This window comes from Salminus brasiliensis, chromosome 5 (genome assembly GCF_030463535.1).
Source record: "Salminus brasiliensis chromosome 5, fSalBra1.hap2, whole genome shotgun sequence".
Lineage (NCBI taxonomy): Eukaryota > Metazoa > Chordata > Actinopteri > Characiformes > Bryconidae > Salminus > Salminus brasiliensis.
Window position 1 is genome coordinate 41,080,618 of NC_132882.1, and position 14,045 is coordinate 41,094,662.

General features: G+C 44.1%; 1 protein-coding gene across 1 annotated transcript in view; it reads left to right on the forward strand.

The window, feature by feature from the left end:
- The window catches only part of cadm4 (cell adhesion molecule 4), a 263,298-nt gene that overhangs the window by 85,286 nt on the left and 163,967 nt on the right, over nucleotides 1-14,045 (forward strand). The gene's annotated exons all lie outside the window — the stretch shown is intronic.

The following is a 14,045-nucleotide window of genomic DNA, read 5'->3' on the forward strand; positions in this document are numbered from 1 at the left end:
AAAGGGTTAAAGAAATGCTTCCAGCACTTTTGTTGGAATGAGCAACCTGCCTCAGTTGCTTCAGCACCATTCAGATTTTATTGTAGGGGTCTTTTGAGTCAGGAGGGTTTTCTGTTGTTTTCTAAGTACAGGGACATGTGTCTAAATTATAGTGTGAGATAATCGACAGTAGGCTTTAGATGCAGCAAATGGAGATTAGGGTGGAAAACAATGAAGTATTTCTTTTGAAGTGTCTTCCTTGGTATGAAGGGGGAGTGGGAATTATAAATGCTCACCGTTTGACAGTATTTGTTTTCTTACTGTTGTTTAAAAGCACGGTTTGGCACGACCACACACACTCCTTGTATCTCTGCGTTTGTTGTTTAGCACTTTTTAACGTCATTTGAATCTGGCGGTTGTTCTTTTTACTCTCTGGAGTTGAGAAGTCTGATGGCTTGGGGGAAGAAGCTATTGCGGAGTCTGGTTCCTGATGGCAGGAGGGAGAACAGTCTGTGTGAAGGGTGGGTGGAGCCATCCACAATGCTGGTTGCTTTGCGGATGCAGTGGGCAGTGTAAATGTCCATGACTGAGGGGAGAGAGACTCCAGTGATCCTCTCAGCTGTCCTCACAAGAGGCTGTGCAGGTCCCAAACCAGGCAGTGATGCATGTGCTCAGGATGCTCTCTCTGGTCCCTCTATAGAAGAGTGTGAGGATGGGTGGAGGGAGACGGGCTGGGCTTTCTTGGCTGTAGAGCTGGTGTTCAGGGACCAGGTGAGGTTCTCCACTAAGTGGACACTAATGCTAATAACTGTGTAGTTACACATTAACAGTCATGTAATTACAATGTACCAGTTGATTATTTATATATCACTGCCGTCCGATGAAAACCCTGTAGCTGCCTCTGTACACTGTCCATAATTCTGGATGAAGTTACATTTGACTTTCGTTCTATATAGAGTTCATTTATTATATATATATAGTTATAATATTTGCTGTTAGATGCATAACAGTACTACAGCGTGTGTAGCTGAATAACTAATAGTATCTCATGTGGTTATACATGTGTAATAAGGTGAAGGTAATTGTATTTGTAAGAACTGCTGCTTTCCTTTGCACAGCTATTGAGATGCATTTGTGTAATTGCTTGTGTATGAACTGCAGTTTTGACATTGCTAATTGCACAAGCCGTACTACTGTGAACTACATTGTTCTTATGCGATTGTTGATATGTATCTACACAGTCATTAAAGACACTGCTCCAGAGAAGCGGGACTAGATCTAAAAACAGCTGCGTATTTATTATGCTGCGTTACTGCAAACCAACACATGAAGCTTTGCTCATTATATTAAAAGGTCTTTGAAACGTTAGATGTCTACAGACTTTTCATAGGCAGCATGTACGTGTGTGTACGTGTGTGTGTGTTTGTGTGTGTATATATAGCAGCTGTCATTTTTGTTCATTATTCTTTGATGCAGTAGGTGTCTGGGCTAAAAATATCTATGTGCATACACACACAGAGACAGAACATCATTGCATCCAGCAAATCAAGCAATAAGCAAATAAACAAACAGTAGAAAAGAAGCAAGGAAAGCAGCATGACGAAGCACTTCCAATTGAATAGCACTCTCCAGAGCAGATACACCTGAACCTATTGGCGTGGGCTAGAGGGGGTATAAAGCCCCCCTAGCATTGAGCTGTGGAACTGTTTTCTCTGGAATGATTGTGCTCTATCCAATACTTGTAGGATGAGCTGGGAAGAGCTGGGGAGGTGATCATCCAACATCATCCTGACCTCGCTAATGCTCTTGTTGCAGAATGCAATCAAAGCCTTACAGCAATTCTCCTCTAAAATCTAATGGGAAGCTTTCCCTAGACAGTACCTCTACAGTTACTCCAACAAAAGCAGGATCAATTCTTTTAAATACATTTTGGCAAGCAATGAATGAGAGAGAGAATGTGTCCCAATACTTTTGTCCACATTGTGTATAAAAGGCGTGTTTGAACCATGGTGCTTTCAGAGCTCTAGGGAGCTTTCACAAAAGCTGGAAGAGAAGATGATATCCAAGACTGTGAAGTTCATTGTATGGAGGTTCAAAACTTCAGTCCTGGAGTGTTCTGGAGTGGCTTTCTCTTTGAACTCTTTGGTCAGATTTAAAGAAAGTCATCAAACCTCGATGCCAAGATGTCGTAGCCTTCTTAATAGACATAAGAGAAACACCTGTGTTACTGTAAAAGACCTACCTGATGACCATGATGAAAGCTCAGATAAAGGTACCAATGTTAACCATGAAGATCACCTGGCAACCAAGCACTTCATGACCGAACGCCACTCTACACCTGCTGGAAAATGCCCAAAGGAATTGGGATAGGCCTACAGAGTTCTGGGACACTAATAGAACTGGAACTATTTGGTCATATGGATCAGGGGTTTTCGGACGAGGCCCGCAGCTGGCATGCTAACGCAGTGGTTGCGGTGTTGGACGAGGCCTGCAGCTGACTCAAGGACACTAAACTTTTTATTATGAAACGTAAAGACCCTGGATCGTAAGAGCACAACAGCAACGCAAATATGGCCAGAGAGCACAGACTGTGTTCCAGCTAACTGGGGCTCAAATCACACCCGTTTAGAAGAGAAAGGAGTGTTTTCGACTGTGTTCAGGCACATTTAGCAGACTGGTTCATCCAGGTTTGTTTGCTCTGCCTTGTCAATGGTGGGCTTGGACAACACCAATCAGTGAGCTCTCACAGCGCCTCCACAGCCTGGTGGCTCTCTTGAATGTACATAGAGGAATGAGCTTATCTGGCTCATCACAATATTGAAGTACCGTCCTCATTTTAAGAGACAAAATATTTGAATAGGAGGTATACAGTAATACCATTACGCCGCCCGAGCCTACTGATTGCAAGTGTACACTCTGGGTGGCCCTAGGTGAGGTGGTTAATCTTGTGTGTGTGTGTGTGTGTGTCTAAATCAATCCATGTATAATACTCAGAGACGTTAAACCGGGGACTACAGATCTAACATGCAGCACAATTAACAGTCCCCAGCTGCTAATAGTGGATTAATGTTGGTGTCTTTATTTTCCGAGGCTGTTCCACTGTTCTGTCCAACATTTGCTAATAGTCCCCCTGGACCTGTACCACGCTCTCTGCATTCCCCCCCTGTATCCTTCCAATGCCTGCCTCGCTCTTAATCCTGCTTATGTAAATTTCACCCGTGTCTCCTTTGCCTGCTTGAGAGTATGATGGGTTGTCCTTCTGAGCCGCAGCTCCGCTCAGGCTTACGTCGTCTTGTCATTTTCCGGGAGCATTTGCTGCCACTGTGTCTCCTTTAGATTGATCTTTGGGGGCCTGAGCTCGCATTTCTCAAAAGTTGCTCCGAGCAAACCTTGTAAATACAGTTTGAACTGAACTAGGGTGAACATGATTGAGCTGCACTGAATTGAATCTAATTCATTTGTATCAGAACTGAATTGAAAAGAATGTATGTGGACAGAATTGAACTGAATTGAATGAGAATTAATTTACTAGTGGTGGACTGAACAGAAATAAACAGAACTAAACTGAAATGAGTTAAACTGCACTGAACAGAATTCAGTTGAATGAAACCAAAATGAATTTGATTGAACAGAATTGATTGGAAAAGTTTAGTGCGCAGGCCCAAACTGGATGAAACTGAAATTAATTGAACAGAGTTCAAAATGATTTGAATTAAACTGAATTGAATTGAAATCGGTTAAACTGAATTGAACTGGATAGAAATGGTATGAGCTGCATTGGATTCCCATAAAGTAACATAGCACAAGACTAAATGAACTGAATTGAATTGAGCTGAAGTTGAGTACACACTGGAGATTTCAGTATAGTTCAAATGTGTTCAGAATTGGAAATCTAACTTAACAGGACTGGACTAAAAAGACCTAAACAGAGGTGAATCCCATTTATCTGAAACGATTTGATCTGAATTGATCTGAATTTAACTGAATTAAAGCAAAGTGATCTGAATAGCAGCAGGGCTGCTCTAAAAATGACCTGAACTGAATTCAGTCTAATTAACATAAAAAAGGAATTGATCTGAATTGAGCTGAATTTAAGAGAGTTAAAGCAAAGTGGTCTAAACTGAATTGAACAAAAGCAAACTGAACAGGGCTGGTCTAAAATGACCTAAATTCAGAATAATCAATTTGAGTCAGATTCATTTCAATTCAGTTCAGAAGACTTTAACTGAATCAAAACAAAGTGATCTGAATTGATTAGAAGCAAAATGATCAGGGCTGCTTTAAAAAATGACCTGAACTGAACTGAATCAAATTGGCCTGAAATGAATTCATCTGAATTTTTAGAAGACTTTGACTGAATCAAAGCAAAGTGATCTGAACCGAATTGAACAGAACAAATCTGAACAATGCTGATCTAAAATGATCCGAAATGAATGAACCGAATCGATTCAGGTGAACCAGTGAATCTATGTTGAATGCAGTTGAATGGCATTCCAACTATGGCCGAGCTAAAGAATCAATGCTGTGCATTAACGCCGTACCCGGTACGTGTTGGGTGATGGATCAGTGTATTAATATTTGAAGGCGATGGCAGGGTGAATGATCCGATGGTGGATGATGCAGGAGCAGAACTGGGTCACTGTGTTTACATTTTCTGCTTAAATTAGGTTGCCGGTGTTTGATGCATTGTGTCCTATAGGAGCGCACAGCGGCGGGTGTGGTGGTTTGATCTTTGTTTGTCGTGCGCTTTGTCCCACATTCCTTTTTGTGTACCTTTAATACCGAGCCCCCCTCTCACTCTCTTGCTCAACCACACACTCTCTCTCTCTCTCCTCCACTCCTCTGTGTTAAGTGCACGCTGGGGATTTCAGTATTTCATTAGATTTATTACTCTGCACTACTGCACCACTGAGAGCTAAGTCTCTCTCTCTCTCTCTCTCTCTCTCTCTCTCTCTTTTTCTCTCTCCCTCTCTCACACACACTATATCATTCTCCATCTTTTGCTTTCACTGTTTCCCTTGCTCTCACTCCGCTTTACTCTGTAGCTTCGGCTCTCGCGAGCTCTCCCTTTTCCTTCTCAGTCTCTCTCTTCCGCCGCCTTCCATTCTTCTCAGTTTTCCAAACACCTCTCTCATGTGTTTGTACTCAATGAGGTTGAGGCCTGGAACTCTGGGCAGGTCCATGCTTTGCTCTGTAGACCACTAGAACATTAACCTGAAGCTGAAAGCTGTTGAAAGATCCACTTACCTGATGGGGGCAGTATTGGTGGTCGACCAGGTCTTGTGGTCAACACGGTTGTTAGAAGTTTCATGTTCCATATCCATGTCTTCGTATCCTTGTTTGAAACCCCAGAGCCGGGAACTTCAAGGCTACGTGGCCGACCAACTGCAACCCTTTGAATAGCCTATAACAGTCCCTGGACAGCTCAATGCGCTTGGAGGAGAACACCAGGGGCGTCAGAAATATCGAAGTATCGCAATATTATATTTTGCAACTGTATCGATTCTCAAGAACACATGCAAAGATTGGAGGCAGACAGTAGTTCCTTTTGTGTTGATAAATTCCTGGCCGTGTTCTGATAGGATAAAAAGCCAATGTTTCACACTTACTTGACTCACTGATCCATTGTAGATTCCTCCCTAAACCCAGCCTTAACCCCAAATCCTAACCCTAAGCTAAACCTTAAATCTGACCCATAACTTAACCCTAAAAGGGTAAGGGTACGGTTAAGGTTAGGTGCAGGGTTGCATTTACTAGACAGTCATTTACGATCAGCTTCTGTTGCATTAAATAGGCTTTCAGTTGAATGTCACGTGAGCCTCTACGAAGCATCCGCAATGGACTGTCGCCAACGTGTCGCCAACCTTTCTTTTAGATTCCTCAGATTTTATGCCCTACAGAACACTAACTGCCAGTTTTAGTAGGTCAGCTAACAGACGCCCACGTTAGATAGCATCACGCTGAGTGAGGGGGAGAGGGAGGGCCATCTGACCCACCCAGAGAGTGAGACGTACGTCCTTAGTAGCAGTTGGGCGCGATATCATCTCCACTTGCTGACCTAATATGCATGGATTAGAACAGTAGAATGACATGACGATTACTAGACCATTATATGCCATCGAGGAACCACTGTTGGTTCCATAAAGAACCAAGTTCGTAGAGAAGACCAAGACCGCTATATTCACCATTTGTGTTGGACACCGATGGAATTCGGCCTCCGCATTAAACCCATCCGTGCAGCGAACACTACCACTGATACTGTGAGCACACATTCCCAAAGCATAGAGGGTTAAGGGCCTTGCTCGAGGGCCCAACAGTGGCAGCTTGCCGAGCCCAGGCATCAAACCCACAACCCGGCCATCGATAGCCTGGTGCTCTGACAGCTGAGCCACCCCTGTTTTGTAATAGAGGTGTGCGAGTGTGAAGAGCCTCTTAAGAGTAGATGTCCAAAAGTTTGCGGACACCCCTTCTTCTTAGTGAATTCAGCTGCTGAGGTGTTTACACGCACACGCAGCTTGTATAATCCCTAAAGAAAAGCACTGCCATTAGGATGGGACATCGGCTACAGCAGTACGAGGCCTTGGGAGGTGTGGCGGTGGCGCCGTGGATACATTCTCTGGAGTGATGGTGCTCCATCCAGTACCTTTGGGATGAGTTGAAGTGGCGGAACTGTAGTCATCCTCCACCAGTACCTGACCTCACTATTGTGCTTGTGGCTGAATGCAATCAAATCTTCACAGCATGACTCCACTATCTAGTTCTATGGTAGCTACTGAATGCCTTCTCTCTCTCGCGCCATCGTTCTCTCTTTCATGTTTCTCTCTCTCTCTCTCTCTCCTAACACCCCTCCCCGCCCGACTCTTTCAGTGTGTATCATCATATCGTCCCAGTTCTAACGCGGGGGGCCCCTGAGGGCCCGTCCTTTAATGAGCGCGAGGGCCACGTCATCAATATTTCACCAACCCACCCTCATCCTACCCACCCCCGCCCGCTCTGTTTATTCAATCACGCAGCTCATTAAAACACCATTCATTAAAATTCCTGCTTTTCTATCACTCTCTGTTTTCTTGTGTTTTTTCGGTTTATTGGGGGTTTGTTTGTGTGCTTAAGTGGTGTGAGCGTGGGAGCAGAGGACGGAGCAAGAGAGAAAGAAGATGAGGAGGAGGAGGAGGAAGAGGAAGGAGAATTGTTGCGGCGTGTTGTGTTTAGAGCGTGTAGATTTAGTGTACAGCAAAACAGGCTGCCCTCATTTTTCCTGCTGAGCTTATTTTCTCTATTTCTCTCTGTCTCTCACTCTCTCTCTCTCTCTCTGTCTCTCTCTCTCTCTCTCTCTCTGGCTTGCTCTCTCATCCTGTACTTCTCCAGAGAGAGCTGATGCACATTGCTTTCAACACACACACACACACACACACAGAAAGAGAGAGAGAGAGGATGACTGACAGACAGACAGGAAGACTAAAAGTGAAGAGCGATGGGGAGTAACTGTGAGAGAGAAGGTCCGATGGAGAAGACAGAAGGTGAGAAGGATTGAGAGAGAAAGACTAGGTGTGACAGAGATTGAGAGAGGGCAACTAAGAGGTCAGATAGAGGATGACGAAGAGAAAGAGAAAGGAGGACTGAAGGAGGGCTCTTGAGAGAGAGAGAGAGACAGAGAGAGAGAGAAGACTAAAAGTGAGAAGGACTGAGAGAAGACTGAAGACAAGAAGAATTGTGAGAGGAGAACACTGCAGTTGAGAAGGAGTAAAAGGATTGAGGAAGAGGAAGACTAAAGGAGAGCGGTAGAAGGCTGAAGATGAGAAGGATTGAGAAAGCAGACTAAATGAGAAATTGAAGGAGGAAGACTGAAAGTGAGAAGGAAAGAGATGAGAGTGAGAAGGATTGAGAGAGAAAAAAATCAAGGATTGAAGGAGAGGAATACTGCATATTAGGAGGTTTGAAAGAGCAAGACTGAAGGTGAGAAGGATTGAAGGAGAGGAATACTGCATATTAGGAGGTTTGAAAGAGCAAGACTGAAGGTGAGAAGGATTGAAGGAGAGGAATATTGCATATTAGGAGGTTTGAAAGAGCAAAACTAAAGGTGAGCGGGATTGAAGGAGAAAATGCTGCATCTTAGAAGGGTTGAAAGAGCAAGAATGAAGGTGAGAAGGATTGAGAAAACTATGAAGGTGTGAAGGGTTGGGCGGCCCCAACCCCTGAAAGCCCTGACCAAACGCAGGGCTAATATGACTCCAGCTGTGAGGAGTGGCTGCCCCTTGTGTTATGTCGTCTCTTATGGGTGCCGGGGAGATCTGCAACCTACTGCCCACCCATATCCTGCCCTACCAGCACAGTCAGCCACAGGCTTGAGCCTTTTTCAGACTTGCACAGTAACCCACAACTTTTCCAGACATTATCCGGAGGAGCTGCATGTGTGACTGCAAATTTTCGGACATTACCTGGACTTTGTCCCGCCAGCCCCCTAGTACAGTCTTAGAGTGAGCACACGTGTAAATATAGCTGGCAAGTTTCCAGCAAATTCATGATGGGAGTGTTGAGAACGTCACTATGGGGGTGTCGGTAGCTTTGTTAGTCACCTTCGACGTGCTGTAAACAAAACCCTGCTATTTCCGAAGTGTACTTTTTAGCGCCCTGCTGTACACAGGTGCCGTCTCTCGCCTAAACTATGCGGAGCATTTCCCGTAGCGAGTTCGCGACCGTCGCAAACATGTACAGAAAGACTCATTTCGGATTTGAAATTATATGTAGTTTTTAATGCCTACAACATACAGATGGAGAACAGAGGAACAGTCCCCAAAGGAAGAACTGATGGTCCAGAGCAGGACACATCAGGGGAACGGATTCGGAAACCGAACAGCATTTTCAGCATCATCTCAGGCGCGAGTTTCTACACTCATTAACAAACCCACATCCCATTTGAAGAAGATGTGATGAAAGCTGAAGATCTGCTGTAGTTGCATTTCGGAGAGATAACGGAACGTGTTCAATTATCAGCTAAATATGTACCCACCTGTCACCACCCCCCCCCCCCACCCAAGCCTCCTACAGCATATTAAGCTGTTCTAAATATATTAGTAAAATAACTGTGTAAAAGTGTGGATTATTACTTTCTTCTTCTTCCTGTGGATTTCTTCACTGTTATTACTCAGGTCTTCCGTTGTTTACTTTGGCAGCAGTTTTTAATTACAGTTCATGCCAATAAAGCGGTTTGAATTGAACTGAGCAATTGAATTGAGAGGAGATTGAGGGAGAGGGAAAAACTGAAGGAGAAAAATGAATAGACAGGAAGTCTGAAGGAGAGAATAATTGGGCCCTAAAATGGGGAAGTGTGTTTATCTTGGGATAGTTGAATAATGAGAATTCAGTATACGGAAGGGACAAACTGTGAACCTCAGACACTAAGCCAAACTGAGCTGTAAAACAGGCCGGTTCCAACCCTGCAAAACTGTTATGCAACAGTGTTGTCTTGTGTCTTGCATATACACCCAGTCCTCTTGCAGAAGCCTTTCAAGCCTAAATGCGACCGGTAATTCAGGGAGGAATATGGAAGCGAGGATAAAATAAAAAAGGCTAAAAGCTAATGCTAGGCTGACTGAAGAATTGAGAAGGGCAAACCGGGTGAAACGAATGGCTGCTAGGCTAAAAGCTGAAGCCTTGGGTTCACTACACGGCTTTTAGAGTGGTAGCAGATTAAAAAACTCTGGGCATCTCTCATTTCCCCGCTGAGCTCTTACAGAAGAGCCTAAAGGTATTAGTACAATAATGTTTGATCAAATTGTATATTATAAATCATATTAAGCATATGATTATATTACAGGAGCAGTGTTTGCAAGATTTGAGTCTTTAGTGGCAGTTATGGGCCCCGTCCTCAGCCCCGGCGGCGTCAACGTAACGTCGGCAGTATCCGAAGGCAGCAAAAGAAAAGCTGGTGATTGGCTGATAAAAAGGTGATTTGAGTATCCTGGTAGAGCTTCTGCTAGAGCTTTAATTTCTGCAGATTTTTTACACCACTATTTGCGTCGCAGACCCAAAATACAAGAAATGTGAAAAACGCCTTTGGGTGAGGTGGTGGGTGGGAAGTCTGAGAAGAGAGTTAGGGAGTTAAATAGGTTAAGTAGCACATATTTTAGGCTACCTTAGGTACGAGACAGATGTCGGCTTCATGTATGACATTTCTGTTCCACCTTAAATGGAGCTGCAGTATCGGACATGCAGCAGCTACATTCTGGCACTAATAGCTACATAATTTAAGGTGGAATGTAGAAAATGTAAAATTAGAAACTACCTGAATGCCTCAGTTTTTATTGGTCATTGATGGGACCCATTCAGATTGAGCCACTGACCAGTATGCACTACTAGAGTACACTACTTTTGTGGGAGGCCAAAAATTGAGAGTCTGCACCCCTTACACAGTACTCCATTTTCTCCCCAATTGACGAATCTGCAGACTACAGCCAACCAGTATAGACTCATCCAGACCGAGAATCAGGGCTAAAACCAGGGTGAAGATCACAGTGTCACCCAGTCCACTAGCAAAAGCTTTTCGAGGCTGAGCTGCAACAGCTGCTTCAGGAGAATATGGAAGCAAGGTTAAAAGTGCTAAAAGCTAATGCTAGGCTGACCAAAAAAGATGTGTGGCTGTTAGGCCATCATGATGACATAAACCAGCAAATTAAATAAGTTCTTTGTATTTTTATTCTGTTCTCATAAAAGAAATATCAGCGAACATAACGGGGTGGTAAACAGGCGTGGAGTGGAGGTCTGGTTCAGCATCGGCAGCCGGAGCCTGAGGGAGCACAGTTAGCCTTGTACTCTCAGTGGGGGTAAATGGCCCACTCTCTTTCTCCACATCATTTCAGTGGGTTGTTGGTGAGCACGGGGGTCTGCTAGCTGATGCATTAGAGGTGGGTACCCGGCACGTTGCATCGGTGGCTGGTTGGACATGTGTTGCAGGAGGCATGTTTCAGTCCCAGTGTCGGGAGCATTACATGTGATTGGGGGGGGGTACCAACGAGTGGGTTGGGTAATTGGCTATTTACAATTGGGGAGGACAATTGGCTGAAAGGGGGGGAGAGAGGTGGATTAGGGGGAGGATAGAAAGAGCGGGAGGCCAAGAAAAGACAAGGAACCATCTGCTTATTGTTGTTATTTTAACCTCTACTGACTTCTATCTTCAGCTAGAGATAGAGAGAGAGGTGAGCAGAGGGGTGTAGAGAACACCTCGGCGGGATCACTCTTTCACCAGTCTTTTTTCATTTCAGCTCCCCCGCTCTCTCCCTTTCTCTCTCTCTCTCTCTCACACCCTGTTGTTTGTCATCCCTCTATTTTCTCGTCTCTTTGTTTCCGCCCCAGCTGCCGACAACTTACAGCTACATCAGTCACACGCTCTCTGAGGAGCAGAAGTACCTGCACTGTGTGTGTGTGTGTGTGTGTGTGTGTGTGTGTGTGTGTGTGTGTGTGTGTGTGTGTGTGTGTGTGTGTACTTTAAAGAACAGTAAAGCCTGATCAGCAGTCCGTGTTGCAGGTCCTCTTTTCCCAGCTCTGTCTTTTTGTCTCTCGGTCTGTCATTTGTACTTTGCCTTTGTCTCTGAATCCCCTTATTCTCATTCTCTCTCTCTCGCTCTCGCTCTCGTTCTCTACATAGAGCTAGACAGAACCTCCATTTATTAACCCTAAGGGAAATGTAGACGCTGCAACCACAACAGAAGTGAACAAATCACACGTGTATTTGGAAGAGCTTCAGCGTAAAAGGCGCTGCTCTCAGGTCCCGTCCACATATGTACGGATGCTTTAGAAATGTTGTACTGTTTTTTTTGTTTTTTTTTTCCTCTCTGTTTCCAGAAAATCTAAAAAAAAATGAATCTTGAGATTTTCAGCTCAAGGGGGGGGCGCTAAATGCCTTACAGACTGATGTCAAATTCCTCAAGATCCAACATGAGCTCACATAGGAAAAAACCTATAGGTCCATGTAGGTCTTTTATTCCAGTCCAAATGTATATGGTCATTTTTTTACTTGTCCACTGGTAGCACTGATGCACAAAATGCTCACCAACGCTGGCACAATCTGTATGTTATATACCCAAAGAAAAAAGTGCTGGGAGATCCAGGTGTTTTTGAACTTTATGGATCTTATAAAAATGAAATTCATGGACTGACGTCAGTGGAGAAACTGTAGGAATTCCTCATTTAACTATGGTTAAAAGTAGGTTCTGAATAAGGGCTAATAAGATGTAGGTTAAGATTAGGTTTAGGTGTGGGTTAAGGTGAAGGTTAAAATTAGGTTCGGGTGTGGGCTAAGGTTTTGACGTTTGTCTTAGGTGTAGATTAAGGGTGGGTTAAAGATTAGGTTAGATTGAGGTGGGGTTGTGATTAGTGTAAGGTTAGGTTCAGATATAGGCTAAGGTTGTGAGGTTAGACTCAGGTGTAGATTGAGATTAGCCTTAGGTTATGTTTAGGTTTAGGTGCAGATTAAGATAATCACAAGTTACAATAACTTGAAGTTGCCTTTAGAGAAAACGCTCTCGTGTTTCCTGTAAACATTGCAATGAGTCACTAAATAAGATGAGACCGAAACAGCCAGTGTAGACGTTTTCACTTTATATCACTTTAGATTAGGCTGTATGAGCAAGCCTAATGGCTCATGTAGACCTAAATATAGATGTTAATCCACAACATCCACGCACTGTGATGTTAGCATTTTCAAGAAGCTGCTTTTTACTCATTTACACAAAAACAGGATAAAGCTGCTTTTACAAATATCCTGATGCACATGGACAGGACCTCAGCCTCCGCCCACAGAGCTACACAGACTGATATTTGCTGTCTGCTAATTCTGTTTAGGCCAAAAGTATGAACTTTCGAGTCTCTGTGTCTGGGTTTTGATTCCAGTCTAGTCTTGAGTTGCGTCTCTGAGGTATTGAGTACAAGTCGATTTAAGTTTGGGGTACAAGTCCAAGTTCAGTCTTAAATTTCTGGGGTTTTTAGTTCAAGTCGAGTCTTTGAGTTTCATGTCTGGGGTGAGTCTCTTGGGGGTGGAGTCCAAGTCAAGTCTTTTTCAAGGAGAGTTTTAAATGTCTGGAATCTCTGTAATGCAAGTCTAAGTCCAGTTTCTAGGCTGCAAGTTCAAGTCGAACCTTGAATCTCTGGGGTGCAAGTCCAATTTGAGTCTAATGGATTTTGAGTACAAGTCAAGTCTCAAGTCTCTGGTCAAGTTCAAGTCGCATTTGTGGTGAGTCTTAGGTCTGGGATGTCCAAGTTGAGTTTTAAGCTACTTGAGGAGCATTCCCAGACGGTAACAACAATTTACAGTTGTAGTTACTTTGAGTAACCTTTTGTAATGGGTCAAAAAATCATAATGAAATGGACCTATAGAAATGGTCATTTCGATCCTGAACCCAAATGTCTTCGGTACAGCAAAAACAAAAAGACCCGGCCTTGCCGTTCCAGTACTTTCAGATGAGGCTGTAAGTAGGTTGTAAAAACCCATGGCAATTGCGCCACTGGATCAGGTAGTTACAGTACACTATTTCAGACTACACTACACCACTGATCCTCTTATCTTTCTCTCGCTCTCGCGTACTCTCTCTCGCTTTCTCTCACTTTGTCTTGCTCTCCTGCCATATTTTTTCCATTTCCTCTTCACTTTCTTTGTGATCTCTTTTTGTATCATATCTCAGGCTCTCTCCTCCTGCGGAAGCTTCTCTCTCTCTCTCTCTTTTCTTCCTATCCGTCCTGGGATCGCTGTAAGAAGGCATAGGGAACTCTTCTTAGAGGCCGGGTAGCCAGGAGGGTAAATTTGTCGCATTCCTGATGAAAGCACGAGAGCGAGGGCGCGAGAGGGAGGAATAAATGTGAAGAGTTGTCAGGCCGTGTTTCGCCGAGGAGGAGAGGGAGCGCAAGAGCGGAAGATGAGAGCCTGTCAAAACCACTTCACTGACGAACGAGTGACAGTCGTTTACCAACTAACAGCCCTTTACACTCTCTCTCTCTCTCTCTCTCTCTCTCTCTCTCTCTCTCTCTCTCTCTCTGTCTCTGTCTCTCTCTCCTTCTTTTCTCCCCCATCCCTCTTC